This window comes from Aotus nancymaae, unplaced genomic scaffold, assembly GCF_030222135.1.
Source record: "Aotus nancymaae isolate 86718 unplaced genomic scaffold, 86718_ANA_hifiasm-v0.15.2.pri h1tg000025l, whole genome shotgun sequence".
Lineage (NCBI taxonomy): Eukaryota > Metazoa > Chordata > Mammalia > Primates > Aotidae > Aotus > Aotus nancymaae.
In genome coordinates, this window is record NW_026988438.1 from 23,690,892 (window position 1) to 23,707,028 (window position 16,137).

The 16,137-nt window shown below is 45.2% G+C and overlaps 1 protein-coding gene across 4 annotated transcripts in view; it reads left to right on the forward strand.

Moving 5' to 3' along the window:
- Positions 1-215: 215 nt before the first annotated feature.
- The window catches only part of ELMO1 (engulfment and cell motility 1), a 571,068-nt gene continuing 555,146 nt past the window's right edge, over positions 216-16,137 (forward strand). The window contains exon 1 of one of the 4 annotated variants that reach the window (XM_021669358.2): positions 216-678. The gene's annotated coding sequence lies outside the window, so the exon portion shown is untranslated. Of the gene's footprint in view, positions 863-16,137 lie in introns of all 4 variants that reach the window. The other 3 variants (XM_021669357.2, XM_064380449.1, XM_064380448.1) reach the window with 3 other exon arrangements.

A 16,137-nucleotide genomic window follows, 5' to 3' on the forward strand; every position in this document is an offset into this window, starting at 1 on the left:
ATTAGGAAGTCCCTGGCTTAATTGGTTAGAAATACATCTTGTAGTTTAAATCGCAGGGTTAGTAAATACATAGATGTCGACGGAGACGGAGGAAACGTTTTGTTATTTTTGCCACTCTGTCCAAGGGTAGAGGCACAGCGTCAAAACAAACACATCTTAAAGTAGCATTCAAACAGCCCACCGAAGTTTCCCCTTAATATCCGGAACCGGTTGCCAAAAATGAAAAAAAGATGTAAAGAGATGCTACTGGCTTTTGGCCTCCCGGAGGTGGCGCTATGAGGGTGACGGAGTTAATTAGTGCCTCCAAACGCCGCGTGTGAGCTCATCGAAGTCATGCTCTGCACACATATTATTTATAGCAGATCTGAGGCATGCATGGTGTTTGACATTTCTGTCTTTTTAAGTAAGGGGACTTCAAAAAGTCGTGGGCATCCTCCCCGGCAAAGTGCAGTGAGCAGGGACCAGAGTGCGGGCGCAAGGCGAACGCGCAGACCACGAGTGTCCTGGCGCAGGTGCCGGGGGCGGCGGCTGCAACTCCGCAGCGTCCGCTCGGGAGGAGAGTTCGCGGCTATCTCCGGATCCCTTGCAGATGCAAAATGTGTCTCTGGCCAGCAGGAGGAAGGAAGAGGAAGTGAGAGCAGCGGCAGCCGGCGGTGCAGCAGCCGGCCGACCCGGAGTGTAAGTGCGTGTGCTGGGGCGAGCGGGAGCGGGCGAGGATGGGCACAGGGTAGAGGCAGAGCCACCCACGCCGCCGCGGCCCCACGCTGGGCGACAGAGCCTCCAGTTCCCCTCCAGTGGTCGCAGGTCGCCGGAGCTCTGATCGCCGGGAACCCTTGCCGCCGCTGTCCTGCGACCCCAGCAGGTTCGTAAAGTTTCCTGGGCTGGCGCCGCGCCCCGACTGGCTGACCTCAGCGCAGCCGGGGAGGGGACCGGGCCGGGGGCCGGGAGGAGGCGTCCTGCTCCGGGGGACTCCAGGCTCCGCGGAGACACTTTTGTTTCCTCCCTGGGGGCGCCGCGGCTCGGGCGGGGGTGGCCGCAGCGCTCGGCAGGGTGAGGGCTGCGGGCGCGTCGGGGCGCTCTGCAGTTGGGGAAGTCTGAGCTCGGGGGGCGGCGGGAGTGGGAGTGGGAGCGGAGGGAGGGGGCGCTGGAGGTGCGGCGCCCGGCGATGAAGCGCAGGGCCCGGGCCCGGGAGCCCGAGAGACGTTTCGACCGGGATCTGCGGGAGGGGGGCGCCGGAGGGTTGCGACGCTGGCGCGGGGGTGTTGGGGACGGGGATGTGTGTGGCTGGGATCTTGGAGTCAAGATTCCTATAGAGCCAGTGAAGCGGCTGCCGGCTCGGACTCGGCGTCTTCAGCACTCGGGGATGGAAGGGAATCCCCCAGCGAGCGCGCTCGCGGGAGGGGGCGGTGATGGGCCGGAGGGAGGGGGGCCAGGAGGCCGGAGAGGGCGGTCTGGGCAGCCCGGAGACCCGGGGGCTCTGGTTAGTAAATACTCTCCTCCCGGGGACACGCCGGGGTCCCCGCCAAGACCGGGAGAGGCGGCGAGGGGCTTTGAGGAGCTTCGTGGAAATCTCGGCTCTCGGAGAGGGGACGCACCGGGCGCGCCTTCAGAGAAGGGGGCGGCGGCAAGCCGGGGGCCCGGGAATCCAAGCGGAGAGTGGCGACCGCGATCGCCTGAGTCGCTTTGAGGAAGAGGAAATACAGAACTCAGCTGTCTCGGGGCGGGGTGGGGGGTGCGCGCGTGTGTTTGGGGTTGGGAAGTCGGTGCTGTGCCGCAAGCGCGCGCGAGGCGGCGTGTGTGTGTGTGTATGTGTCGGCGTGTGTGTGTCTCGGGGTGTGTGTGTGTGTGTGTGTGTGTGTGACCGCACAGCCAGGAACTCCCCGCCCAGTGACCCTCTCCAGCCTGGGGGGCCATTTGAAGTTGGAGGCGGGGCGGGACCTACCTTAACTTAAAGGACCAGCCAGCCTCAGGCTTGGTCCCAGATAGTGACCCAGCTCTGAGAACCCTGTATGGCTCCGGAGATTCACTGAACATATTTGGAATATCCCTCCCGCTGAACCATGAGCCTCAACACCTATGCCCATGAATGATTCGGGCCTAATTCATTAAGGTTAAGCTTTCAGATAACCTAAGACAGGGGTTGAGGCCCCCAGAGGCGGAGGCTCCCTGTTGGGCGCTGCCAGTGACTTAGGGGTGAGGCTGTGAAAGAATATCTGAGTCTTTCTCTTTTGCTTCTATAAAAGTAATTAATGACCTGTATTTAAATACCAAAACCCTGCGAGCAACTTTGGGACATGGAGAGATCTAATCCTTCTCAGGGTCACTTTGAGATTGCAGACTGGCAACAGCTGTTATTGGGACCGCCTCTGGCCAGGGTTCTCATATTATCTCACCTCCATGCCTACTTTTCCAAGGTTGTTTCAAAGATTATTGTCCCCCAATTTACAGATCTGGGGGAAAATAATGGTAAGTTAGGAGGCCAGATGCCCTGCAGGCATGCAGCAGAATTTTAATTTTTCTTATAACTGAGTTTTTTAACCTTTACTCTTTACCATTGTACATTCCCTGTCCCTAAGGCTGTGATTAAATGAGCGTGCTGCCTTTTTTTCTACTCTGTTTTGTTCGTTTGTTTTTAATTAGATTGGTAAATTGTGAGGGAATGACCTGGACTGCTGGGACTCTTGGGGAGGGGTTATGTCAGGAGGGTAGTGAACTGGGGAACAAGAAGTATGGTAGGTATCAGGGAGGGGCGGGATGGGAGGCAGACCTGGATTGGAATCTGGGGGAACTCGGGGCCTGGAGCAGTCATTGGGCAAGAAGATGGGCAGTCCTAATGATGGCCATGTTTACTGTCCTTGGTAACTGCAGCCACCCTCACTGCCTTACATTCTTCTTTTTCACTGAGTTCTGTCCCCAGGGCCTTTGCACATGATATTACAGGAGCTTTTCTCCTGTGTGTCTAGATGGCTTACTTCCCATGCTTCCTTCAGGTCTCAGCCCAGTTGTCAGCTTATAGGGGGCCTTCCCTGGCTACCCTATATTTAAATAGCAACCAGACACTCCCTGGGCCTCTTACGTTACTGTTTTTTGTCTTAGTACGTTTTACTCCCTGACGTTATACAGTCATTTGTGTATTTGAGTATTGTCTCTCTCCCTGTTAGAGCAGAAGTTCCATGAGGGTAGTGACTGCCTTGTCTTGTTTACAGCTCCAGAACCTAGATGGATTCTTAGCATGACATCGGTGCTCAATAAGGGTTTGTAGACTGACTGAGAGGTGGCTATACTGGGAGAGGTCCACCAGGAAATTATACCAGGAAAATGTTGCAGCATTAGTGCAAATGAGAAGCCCAAGTAATGGGCTTTTGTTTTTTTCCCCCGGCCTCTCCCCTACACCAGGCCACTGTTCATTTAGACCCTGTTCTGCCTTGAGTAGACTCCTCCTTTGGAATTTCAGCCTGAAGAAAGGAACAGAGAGGTGATTCCTTGGGAGATTAGACAACCAGTATACTTAGTAACACAACCATTCCAGATCTGATGTTTCATCACTCTCCTTGGATAAGGTCTTTTAAAGAAGTCTGTGTTGCTTTAGCCTAGTAGGAAGGGCATTATTATAAGGGGAGTGAAGTCAGAGGCGTCTGCTGTAACCCATTCTGCTCTCCTACAATATGGAAGCTAAGACAGGAGGCTGTAAGGGAGGGGAGATGAGAAATGCCTAGGAGAAGGAAAATGAAAGTGAGAAAACAGAGGAAGGTTTTCTGCAAGTGCAGCTAAGTCTTGAACATTTACTAAATTACTATATTGAAAAGAAAACAGTACTTGAGTGTTTCAAAGTAATTTACCCCCTTTGGGTGTTTGGTGTGAGTGGGTGGGGAGGGTGGGGAAAGGGAGGGCTTTGAAGCCTTTGCCAGAGGATGTGGCCTGGGGCGAAGCAAGGAGCTCTCCTGATCACACACTTTGCTTACTTCTTCATCTTACCTAATGCTCAAGGGTTAAAGGTGATTGTTCTTAAGGAGGTAACATTTCCCTTCCAGATCTAAGACAGTAGACACCATTAAGGTTTGTAACTCAAGCTTGTAACCACTTTTTAGTGCCTGAAAACATCCAAGTAGATAGTTTGGTTTATAAGACATTCTGTTGAATTTGAAAAATGTGGTGGATTAATAAACCCTCTCTGCATCACAAAGCCTGAAGTGTTTGCTACTAATTGTGCAACTCTAGTTCTGGTTCCTTCTAGTCAACCAGAGAAGTGTTTTTTAAACTTAGGATTGTAACCCATGAGAGGATCATGGTATCATTTTAGTAGGTCAAGACCAGCTGTTTAAAACATGAAAGAGAAGAGTGGTGTGGAAAACAGTATTTCCCAAAGCAGACACCCAGTCTTAATGTCAAAGTATTGCTCAATGTGGGTAACGATTTTTAAAAGTCTGCTTTAGTAATTCTGGGGGGAAACTACATTTTTAATCAACTTGCCAGGGATTCTGATGAAGGTGTTCTAGAAGGATATACTTTTATGGAATACTTAGCTATCTTCTTTTAACAAAATGCTGTTGGTTTAATCCCCTGCAAGAGATGCTCTTTCCAAATGTTGAGCCAGATGCAGTGCTGTCAGCTATTGACTTGACTTTAAAAAATGCTATGGTTTTGGAACTTGCCAGGGTGCTAAGCCCTGATGCTACCACCTTGGAGGAACCAGAAACTCAAGTGACATGCTTTTCACTTCAGTGATGCAGAGAGGCAGCGGATCCCTTTGCAATAGGTCTTTAACCTTACTTAGAATAAAATCGACAGGATATCCCCTTTTCTTACCAAGTTTTAGATTAGAACTTTTGTGGTCTTTGGAATTTTACTTTGCTTAACTTCTCCTTTCATATTTTACAACTAGTGTTCCCCATATGAATGATTCTAATTACAAAGACAGTTGTAATCTCTTCTGGTGGCAGCCACACTGCTGGGATGCATGATTAGATGAAGCATTTTACCTGACCTGGGCTTGGATTTGGCTACCCAAAGAAGAAAGTCAAAGGCTCACAGAGAGAGACCATATCTCTCCAAAAGCTAAAAAATTAGCTGGGTATGATAGCATGCACCTGTAGTCCCAGCTACTTGGTAGGCTGAGTCAAGGAAATGACTTGAGTCCAGGAGTCTGAGGCTGCAGCGAGCTGTGATCGCACCACTGCGCTCCAGGTTGGGTGACAGAGAGACTCCATCTCTTAAAAAAAGTCCTTGAGAATTTCTGCACTGCCCATAATAGAATGATCATGAAGGCCAGTTATTCCACAGGTGTGGCTCCCAGGACCATGTGTGTGGCCCATGAAAGCCTTCCAGTATGCCAGCACAGCGTTTTTAGGTTCAGCAAAGCCAGCCTGCATGTACAATGCACACACTGGTTGTGATGCTCAGTTCCCTGGATAATCTGGGTTATCTGATTGTTAACAATCAGAACTTATCTATATTAGCCAGAACTAAAGCCTGCAGAGCCATATCATGATTCCTGATTACATTAACTACTCGTGTCTTAGCACTATGTTTTCTAACCTTTTACAATATAAGTGCAGGTACAGTATGAGCAGAATTTTGTCACTGTCCTAAGTATCAGATAGGAATACGTGTGGGAGAAGGAATGCTAGCTCATCAAACAGAATTAACTACAGTAACAAACTGGCATAGTGCTGAGTCGAGAAATTAGTCACATGTATAAATAGAAGGAGATGATTCTCAATGTTCCGGGCCCCCACAAACACTGATTTCCAGAATCTGAACAGAATTATTATTGGAACTTCAATTTTAGGAATCGAGGCTACAGTTTTGACTGTTTTAGTTCTAACAGTTAAGGTAGGAAACAAAACTTTCCTCAGTAGAAAACACTGGAAAGGCACAACTTGCTAGACTACAGGACTGTGATGTGTTCAGTGGGTTGTACTTTGGTAAGGAATAGTAGTTTGAGGGAATTATAATCAGGTAAGCCCTATAAAGAATTCTCTCAAAGGAGCTGGAGTCATAGGATCAATGTAACATTTTCCTCTATGGCCTGACTCACCCTTCCTCTGGGGATGCTGTTTTGGAAATGACAGGGAACAATCAGAATAGTAGTATTATCCCATTTTATAGATGTGGCTTGGAGGAATGAAATGTCACAAGGATACCTAGAGAGTACATCTGAGCCTTAAACCCAGCTTTTCTGACTCATTTTACCATGGTGTTTCTTTCTCCTGCACTATGATGTCTGTGCTAGTTAGTTCCTTCTTTTGCTGGTTCCCTGGACTTGCCAGCCTCTGAGGCCGGGATCCCACATGGAGCTATGCTGCAGTGGCGTCCAGGGAGGCTCTTCACTCCTGTTTGTCCTGCAGATGGATGTGCTCTGGGTTGCCATGGTATCTAGGGATGTCTCTGCTGCCACTGAGTCCTGGTACTTCAGAGTCAATCCCTCCCTTTGTATATCTCATTCTAAAGTTGACCTTAGTTTTGATCATCAATGGATTCTTCTCTCAGGGACACTATGCCCATCAACCAACCTCATGATATTGAAACATAATGAGCCAGAATGCAATTTATTAATCAAAAATGAGAACAATGTTTGCCAAGAAGAATGGGCATCTATTCTTTAGCCAACATTTTTCCTCTGTGGATGAGTCATGGTGAGGGCAAAAGAATGAACCAACTGGGAGGGAACCAACTGGAAGGGCAATATACTCGACAGTGTTTTCCAGCTCATCATAACTTTTGCTAAATCTCTTGTTGATAGATTTATACCAACTAAGGAACCAGAGGCTGGAGTCCTTTGGCCAGGATGGTTTCTCCCTTGGGCAATGCTGAGGCTGCTTGTGCAGTTCTTTGTCTACTTGCAGGCTGTTGACCATTTTACTGATTTCAGGCAGTGTCAGCCTCAGTGCTATTGACATTTCGGGCTGGATAATCCTTTGTTGTAGGGGCTGTCCTGTGTACTGTCGAATGTTTCCCGCCTTCTCTAGCCTCTGTTCACTAATGCCAGTAGCATCACTCGTTGGTGACAGCCCCAGATGTCTCCAAGTATTGCAGATTGTCCTGTCAGCTCTCTTCTCCCCAGCTGAGAACTGCTGCTTTGTCTTCCTAAGTGAGACCAGTTGTGTGTTATCAGGTAGTGCAGACTCAACAGCGGTTATAAGTGCCCTAGTTTTCTATTTACTTGTTATTCCTTAGAGTCTAAGTTGGTGTATTAACGGATGAGCAGGCTCACCCTTTATGTTCACTTCTTTGCTCCAGCTCTCCAAGTTTCCTTTCTAGCTCTCTTCTCTCCTATATTGCAGTTGTCTCCCTAATCCAAATGTTTTTCAAGTTTCCTTTGCATGTATGTTTCTTCCTCGTACCTGTGGCTGAAAAACATTGTAACTAGTGAGTTTTTATCTCAGTTTCCTAACAAGGTTTTGCATTCTGACCACTGGTTACTGCCTTAACTGTAGCCTTTACGTAATGGGAATAAGATAAATGAAATGAGGAAAGTGGGTAGCAAAGCTTAGCTTGGCTCTTTCAGAGGCCTTTGTCACAAGATAAGGGAGATGTCTGCGTGGCAACAAGTTAAGTGAGTTCAGTGCCTCCTCCTTTGCTTGTCAAATCCACCTTGACCAGTTGGATAGTAATGGATATTGATACTCCATTAGTGTGACCAGGACATTGTAGAGGTCAGGGAGAAGCCTTCAAGGTACTGCTTTATGCGACGTCCTTTCCCTCTTTGTCCATTAGGTTTTTATTCTAATCTTGCCACACTAATTTTCTTATGCAATTATCTGTCAGCCTTTTATTTACCTTCTCCGCTTGGCTGCTGTCATAGTCCAGAGCACCATCGAGTGGCTCAAGTGCTGTAGAAATATTGCTGGGTTGTAGACTAGCTATGTCCCCCCAAGGCAGCCGCCTTCTCACAAGTCACCAGCCCTATAGCAACCCTCCACCCTTCCTTCCGCCCTTTGTGCTTTTTTTTTTTTTTTTTCAGTTCAGAATTTCATTTAGAGCACCAGAGTTTTGTGCTGTGGGGTTCCAGTGGCAGAGCTGGATGAGCTGTATTTTCCAGGCTGCTACACACAATTACCCTTAATTTTGAAGAGTAATGCATTTTAAAATAATTTTTTTTTCTGTTTTGGCCTCTTTAACCCAAATGCATAACCACAGTTGGCTTTACCCTTGGCCCTGAAAGCATGTGGCTTAGGAGGTAGAGCTAGTTAAGGAGTTTGGTCAGATTGCACATTTTTGGTGGAGTGAGGAGTGAATTCCAATAACACTCAGTAAGGCTGGTTTTTACTTGACTCCTGTCCATACCCTCAACCCGCCCCACCCCACAGTTTCCTAGATTTTTTTTATAGTGGACCTGTACCTCAGTTATTCCAATTGTGGGCCACTCTGGAAGTGACCGCTACTCAAGAATTTTGATTTGGGGGAATGAGACTGAATCTTTGCTATATTAAATAATAAGTGTTCTGTACATATGTGTGTGTGAGACACACACACACACACACACACACACATCCATGTAGCTCTCCTAGTAATGAAAAGTCTTTAGAAGCTGCTAAATCTCGTTTTCTCCAGTACTGTCACTTTTATAGTAAGTCAGCACAAATCACATGAAATCAAAAATTTTGTCAAGGAATGAATATGTTTCCATCATCTCTAGGTCTACTCCACTGCCAGGAAGTGACTTTGACTCATTAAAACTGCTTTCTCAATTATTGTCCATTCTCCAACTGAAGGATTTTGAGAAACATTTGCTTGGGTTTATATGAGAGGAGCATAGTAAAGCTTTATTTATTAATTGTAGTATATTTTAAAAACAAATGATAGGCTTATCCTTAAAATGTATATAAATATTTTCAAATTAAACTATTGCTGGGCTTATAGTACCGATCATGCTGCTTCATTCAGTCATTCAGTCAATCAAAACCATTTTGCTTGCGTTTTTTTTTTTCAATTTTTTTTGTTGTTTTTTTTTGAGATGGAGTCTCCCTCTGTTACCAGGCAGGAGTGCAGTGGCGTGATCTTGGCTCACTGCAACCTCTGCCTCCCAGATTCAAGCGATTCTCCTGCCTCAGCCTCCCAGGTAGCTGAGACTACAGGCGCAAGCCATTACACTCTACCAATTTTTGTATTTTTACCAGAGTTGGGGTTTTACCATGTTGACCAGGATGGTCTCCATCTCTTGACCTGGTGATCTGCCTGCCTCAGCCTCCCAAAGTGCTGGGATTACAGGTGTGCGCCACTGCACCAAGGCTTTGCTTGCCTTTGGTATGCTGTAGCCTGGGCACTCCATATGTGGAGAAAGGGTAGAGAGGGGCTGTAACAGAGGCAGATCTGTTAGGAGACAGTCATAACAGTATGCTAAAGGTATGTTTACCCTGATTGCAGATCACAGAGGTAGGTGTTCACAAATGAAGTAACTTTTCAGAAAGATCTGGAGGGCTGTGTATTGAAAGAATACGATGCATCTAGAGAACAAAGCAATCATAATGGTGGAGGAAAGTCTGGAAAGGGCTTTATGCCAGCAATCCCAGAAGCTGGGTATTTGGATTGAGCAGAAAGGAAAGCCAAAGGCTTTTAGGCAAGGAAAAGCCACAGTGGGATTTCAGTAAGAGCAACCTGGAGGATAGATTAGATGGTCTAGCTGGAGGGAGGGACTGAGGAAAGATGGGAGCTCCTGCTAGGCCTGCCCAAATAAACAATGGCCTTGGTCAGATGAATAAATAAACAAAGCAGTGTGCTTGCTGTGCCAGTACAACTTGGAGACAGGTTGCCCATCCCCCACCCGCTAGCCTGAGCCTCCCAGCAGGTGCCAGCCGGAGTCTGAGCAGAGAGAAAGGAGGAGAGGCCTGTACTCACCGTGTTTGCCTGTAGATATTGATGACAAAATTAAATGATTTGCTAACTGATTGGATTTGGGAAAAAGGAGAAGGAGTCTTTAGAGGTTTAAAGTACATGCTTGTTAAGTACATACTTGTTAATTGAGAGTTTAGATCTCCTGTTGAGTACACCAGCAGGGTGACTTCAGGTAAGTTAGTGATCTTCCTTGGGCTCAGTTTTCACATCTTTTAAATGGAGGTAATATAAGTCCCTACCTCTTGGAGTCACAGAGATCATTAAATGCAATCATGATTGTAAACTAGAGTACCCTGAAAGCACTGGGTTGGATTTGCTATTATTATTGATGTTACTGTCACTGATTCAGTAGTTTCTATTCAGGTTCTTTATCAAAATATCTTGCTAAAATAATATAAAGACATGCATTTTGTATTTAAGTTTCTTCAAGTGACCTAGGTTACTCCTCCTAAACTCTTGACTAGAATTAATTTACTTTATATATCTTTTCTTCAAGAAAACAAGAGAACAGGTGGGGTTGGCAGGGAAAGAGGAGATGTTGGTCGAAGGCCCGATAGAAAGTTTCAGTCAGAGAGGAAGAATAAGTTCTGGTAATGTTATTACACAGCATGGTGGCAATAGTTCACACTTACATATTGCATATTTCAAAATAGCGAAAGAAGGGGATTTTAAATGTTCCCACCACAAAGGAATGCTAAATACTGTAAGTGATGGATATGTTAATTAGCCTGATTTGATCATTCCATAGGTATACATGTATCAATACATCCAGTCATACCTTGTATATATCAATGATTACTCTTTGTCAATTAAAAAGGAAACTTAAACCAATACAGGAGAAGTACCAACTGTTAAAATACAGACTGGGAGGAGTTATGATTGACTGTGAATTAAAATAATTGACATAATGAATCAAGTTAGCAATTTAGGGTCCTCTGATGAAAGCTCTTCTAAATAGATATATATCCCCAGTTCAATTTGAACTAACCTGGGATTTTACTGTTTTATTGTATCGTTTATTTTACTTTGTGGTGAGAGAATGGAAGTAGTTCCAGTGGGGCTCTTTCCCTTTTCTTGATTCCAGCTTTTGGGGCTGTTTGCATTTGTCCAAGTGTGCCGAGGGGCCCTGTGAGAAACCCCATGTCATTGGAGTAACAGTGGAGGAGCAATTGGCAGGAATTTCATTCAGTTGAATGGTGTTTCATATGATTATGTAGCTCGTAAAAGAGGCTCAGTGGGTTTAATAATGCTTTTTGAATCATTTGGAGCCTTCCACCAAGTAGGGGATTGTTGAAATGTTCATTGGCAGGTGGTTGTAAAGTGTTAAATTTTCTTCTCTAATCTGAGCCAAGATGATCAGGCTATCTACCAGATTAGAAATTATCCTGAGGATAACAATAGAAAAATAAAAGAAGGATATCTATAGTCCCAAGTGTACAGACCCAGTGTGGCTCCATTGTCCTAGCACATTTAATGATACCAGCTTTCACTTTCAAAGTGCCCTGGGTTGGACAGTTTATTTTATGTGGCCATCTAAGTAGAAGCCACCTGCTTCCATTTCCACTCATGTAAGCAAGTAGCTTGCAGGCACACCAGCTCATTAAGCAGTAGCTCGTGTACCCATTAAACAGTACTTAGTAACGGCTTTTAAGAAGTGGGTTGAAAAGAGAAAAACTTTAATCTAGACACTAAAATGCCCTGGATAGAAGTATGGGTGTGAGAGAGCCATGTGCCAAACAGAAACTACTTCTCTAAATTAGTGCTTTGAAAGTGATATCGCTTCATTTCCACCTCGACTTCCATTACTATAGTTATGAAAATCACTTATCAAATGGCTTTATGCAAATCTTCATCGGGTCTGACAGATATACAGTCTTCAGTGTGAAAAATTTCTGGTCACTTTCTCTTACCTAGGAGAGTGGGAAACATGGGTTATTCAACAGCTAGAGTGTCCACTGTGTAGCCATGCCTCTTTTCTGTAGATCGGTATTGGTGTGTACCTTCAAATAGAATCCAATGGTAAATATATGTTTAAAGGCCCATAAGAAGACTTAGGTAGTGAAATACAGATCTACAGTAAATCACTGGAGTGTTATGCTCATACCAAAATATCTAGCAGCTTAAAAATGATTTCAAACATGTACCCATTTAGCTTTGTACCCATTTTACAGGTGAGGAAATTCAGCTCTCAGGGAAGCTGGCTGCGCAACTCACATAGACTCAAAATCACACCGTTTTCTGCAGGATGCCATATGGTACACACCCCTGTTGCCAAGTTTGTGTCACTTTTGCCTCAGTTGAACCTGTTACACTGGATCACTGTGTTGAGTTGAGCTACTTGATGAAAGATGGCTCAGGAGCAGGTAAAGAGTGCCATTGGGGTGGCAAACCATTACCCCAGCTGTGGCCCATGCCTGAGGGTGGTAGAGAGAACAGCGTGTAATAAAGATTCCTTTTTGTACCTAGTGAGACATCCTTTCACAGTTGTAAGTGTTGTCATATAATTATTGTCAACCTGTTTAGGGCCATGTTGAATCTTTTCAAATGTGTTGCTAACAATTCTAGCATGTGCAAGTATGCAATGAAACAGTCTGAGACTCGGCGTCTGGACCTCGGAATGGTAAGACAGGCATATGACGGTGTCTGAAAATACAAGAAGTTGTGAAAATTCTCAGATTTGTTTTTATCTCAACGCATATCTTTAAGACAATTTTTCATGACTAGATCAAAGCAAGACCCAGAGAAATGGCATGATAATAGTTTTCATGTTGAATTTCATTGTTTCAAAATCCAGAAGTTGTATTAGGAATAGTTTGGCCCATCCATTGTAAGTGATAAGTACAAAAGAGTATCAGATCATATGCAGGGGAAGGGAAACCATCATGGGACTTTAGTCCTTGGCTGGGGAGAGACTGCTGCCTTTAACTTTCAGGAAAGGGATCAGAGTGCTTTTTAAATTCTTAATTGCTACTGTGTGTCTGAATTTGTTCCAGCATTGGATTTGGACATAGTCTTTATTTTTCTTTTTCTTTTTCAAGGCTGGTCAAGTGAAGCAGTGCGAGTAGAGAAGAAACAAAGAAATCTGTAACTGGTTATGATCAATTAGTTGTAAACACCTCAGCATTTGTTCCAACTGGAAATATTCATTTGTTCATTCACAAATATTTATTGAGCACCTGCTGTGTACCATGTGGCGTACCTGGTGATACGTAAACAATGGTGAACCTCCTTGCGAGAAAAAAATAGACCTGTTGTTGCTTTCATGGGCTGGGCTGCTTATACACTAGTGGAAGAAATGTACACGATCAAAGGATCACACAAACGAGTGTGATGTTTCAACTATGCTAAGGGCTGTTGCGGGGGGAAGTTACTGACGCTGAGGGACCTACAACAGGCAGATAAATGTAGTCAGGGAGGTCTGGGAGAAGGGTGAAAGAATTTTACTGGGTACAGACAACTAGCAGGTGGAGGCTGTGTAAAAGGCTGACCTTGGAGGTTGCAGGAACTGAGGAGCAGAGTGCCTGAGACAGGGAGCACTGCAGCCGTGGATTAGACTGGAGAGGAGGACTGACTGGGATCATAGGTCTGAGCTTTTATCAAAAGGACAAAGGGAAGTCACCGAAGTGTTTTACCCAAGGGGGTGACGTGATCAGATTTATGCTTTGAAAATATCCTCCTGGCTTCAATGTGTAAATTTTACATCATTTAAAATTTGTCACAATGTGATTGTACAATCACTCCTGTTAGAATGTAACCTTTTCTAAAAGATCAATTTAGCCACTAGTGTCTTCTTTAAATTTTAAACAGCAATTTAAACGAGTGATTTAGCATGGGTAATTCAACCACTTAGGAATGATGAAGTACCTAGTTCTGTGGTTCTCAGACTTCAGAATGCTTAAGAATCACTGGGGACCCAGGAAATGGCATTTTTAGCAGCCTCTCAGGTGATGCAAGTGCATGTGGTCCCAGACATCACTTTTCTCTTCTTTCAAGAAGCATAGTCCTAGAAAGTGGTAAGTAAAAAGAAATTATAAACCTCAAGGTACCACCTAATCAGGCAGCCAGAAAAGGCCAGAACCTCCTTATCACCCATGTTTGAACCTGGACCTGTTCTTCCAATACTGGGGGATTTTCTTCCAGTGCAGCCAAAATGGATTCGAAATCCCTTGAGTTTTTTTTCATTTATTTCTAATCCTTTCACATGCAGCTGTTTTCTCAGCTCTATGGCTCACTCTGTGTGTCTCTGACATTTTACTTTCATCTTTGTCGCTGTTTAATAAAAATCTTGTTCCATAAGTCCCAGATGAGGTTCAGGGCCAGGCAGGGGTTCTGAAGGGGTGGGTTAGCCTGGCCTGATGAGGAGGGGAGATGAGAAACCCCTCTGTGGATTTTGCTTATTTTGCCCCCTGCAGCAGGAGGCAGGGTTGTATAGCGGAGAGACTAGTTCATGACTGCCAAAATAGGGAATTGTTTGCAGAGTCATAAAGATTCAGGGACATCCAGAGAATTCATTTTGGGGGGGCTTTCCTTGAGGCACCCTGCTCCCTGGTACCCATCTTCAAATACTGCTCAGAGGCCAGCAGTGAGAGATAAGGTGGGTTCATGGTTCTTCCCTAGCAAGTGAGTGTAAGAGCCCAGAATTTCTAGTCAGGTGAAATCAGGTTGAAATGAATGTTAAGGGGAAACACCAAGCAAAAGAGAAGTCACGCGAGAGGTGTCCAGCAGTTTGGTGGGCTGGGAAAGAGAGGCCTTTGGCTTCCTTTGTGAGTGAAGTGCCTGGACCAACATCTTCTCCTGGACTACATGATATGTGTGGATGGTCACTTTCTCTGGGAACCTTCCGTGACTTGCTGGCATTTGCTCCTTGGACACATGAAGTGCTTCCCTGTGCTGGCATTGATCGTGCTGTTTCACACTATTTCATGTCCTTTTCCCTGAGTAGCCTGGAGGGCTCATAGTGGGTGTTCCCAGGCTGAGTCCATAAGAAATACTCAGTAAATGTCTGTAGACAGAAGCACTATTTTCCATGTATGTGAGCATTGTGTCCTTTTCACAGTCCTTTAAAATGGTTTCTTCATCTTTGAGTAAGGACCCCGGGGACACTCTATTCAGGGATGCCTGGCATGTAACTCTCGCTGTCACCAATTTTGCTGAAGACCCAAGGTCACTGATTGAGGAGCCTCTGGGTGTAGGGGAGGCATGTGGCTGTGCAATGCCCTAACCCTAGGAGGCAATAGTTACTGCCTTAGCGTCATTCCTTTGTGCCCAAATCCACTCTAGATATAATAAACATTACAGAAGAAGAAACCAACATTTTGTCATTGCCTAACTCTTTGCAGAAGTATTCCTTCCTTGCTTGTCTACTTATAATTCTCTCCTAGTCATCTAAGAGCCTACAGGGCATAGACATTAGAAGATCATAACTGGAAAGAACAGAGAAAACATTTCTTGGCTTTTCGTCCCTTCATCCATAGTTCAGCCAGTGCTGAATTTGAAGAATCTGTTTCTTCTTCCTTCCTCCTCAGCGCCTGTGGGTGACCAGGCATCCGTGATACACACTGGGGGCTGGGATTTTTACCACATGTGTGGTTACCCACTTTTCATTTATTACATTCTGAGAGCACCATGGCCTTGATAATTTATGTTTTTGGCTATAATTGCATATTATTTTTCTAGCAGCTATCAGGGGTTTCAGCTAGCAATTGAAACTTGATAGTGTCTTGGCTCTTCATTGCTGGAACAATTTATCCTGACATTCAAATGCAAAGCTGAGCCATTTCTTATAAGCCAAGTAGCACACACATGGTAAACCCCCAACTCAAGTGTTCTGAGTTAACTCTGGAAACGGAGCATATTGAGGCCTTTAGAACCACATTCTCAGACCTTTTCACATCCCCTTTCTCCTTCAGTACAATAAGCAAACAACTCTTTACTTACCCAGTGTGGAGAACCTGGCAGTTGCTGAGCATACCTATTCCAATTATGCATTCCAGAACTTAAGAAATGGCCATAGGATGGAGTTTGGGACCCACTGGGACCCTCTTGAAGTGGACCTGAACTAAAACTTCGTACATCACCCGGCCTTCATCAGTCCCTGCTGACTGAGGCCGCAGTGATGTTTTGAGTATCCTGGAGTTAGTGTTAGTTCAGAGCCACTGTCCGTTAGTTCCCAAAACGTCTGATTATTTTTTTCCCCCAGTGCACAGTTACCCTGGTAAAAGATTGTACATAGGTCTTCTTGGGGAAGGCTGGGAAAAAGATGAACAGAATACACTTTTGGCAGTGTGCTAGGGTCCTTCTTCA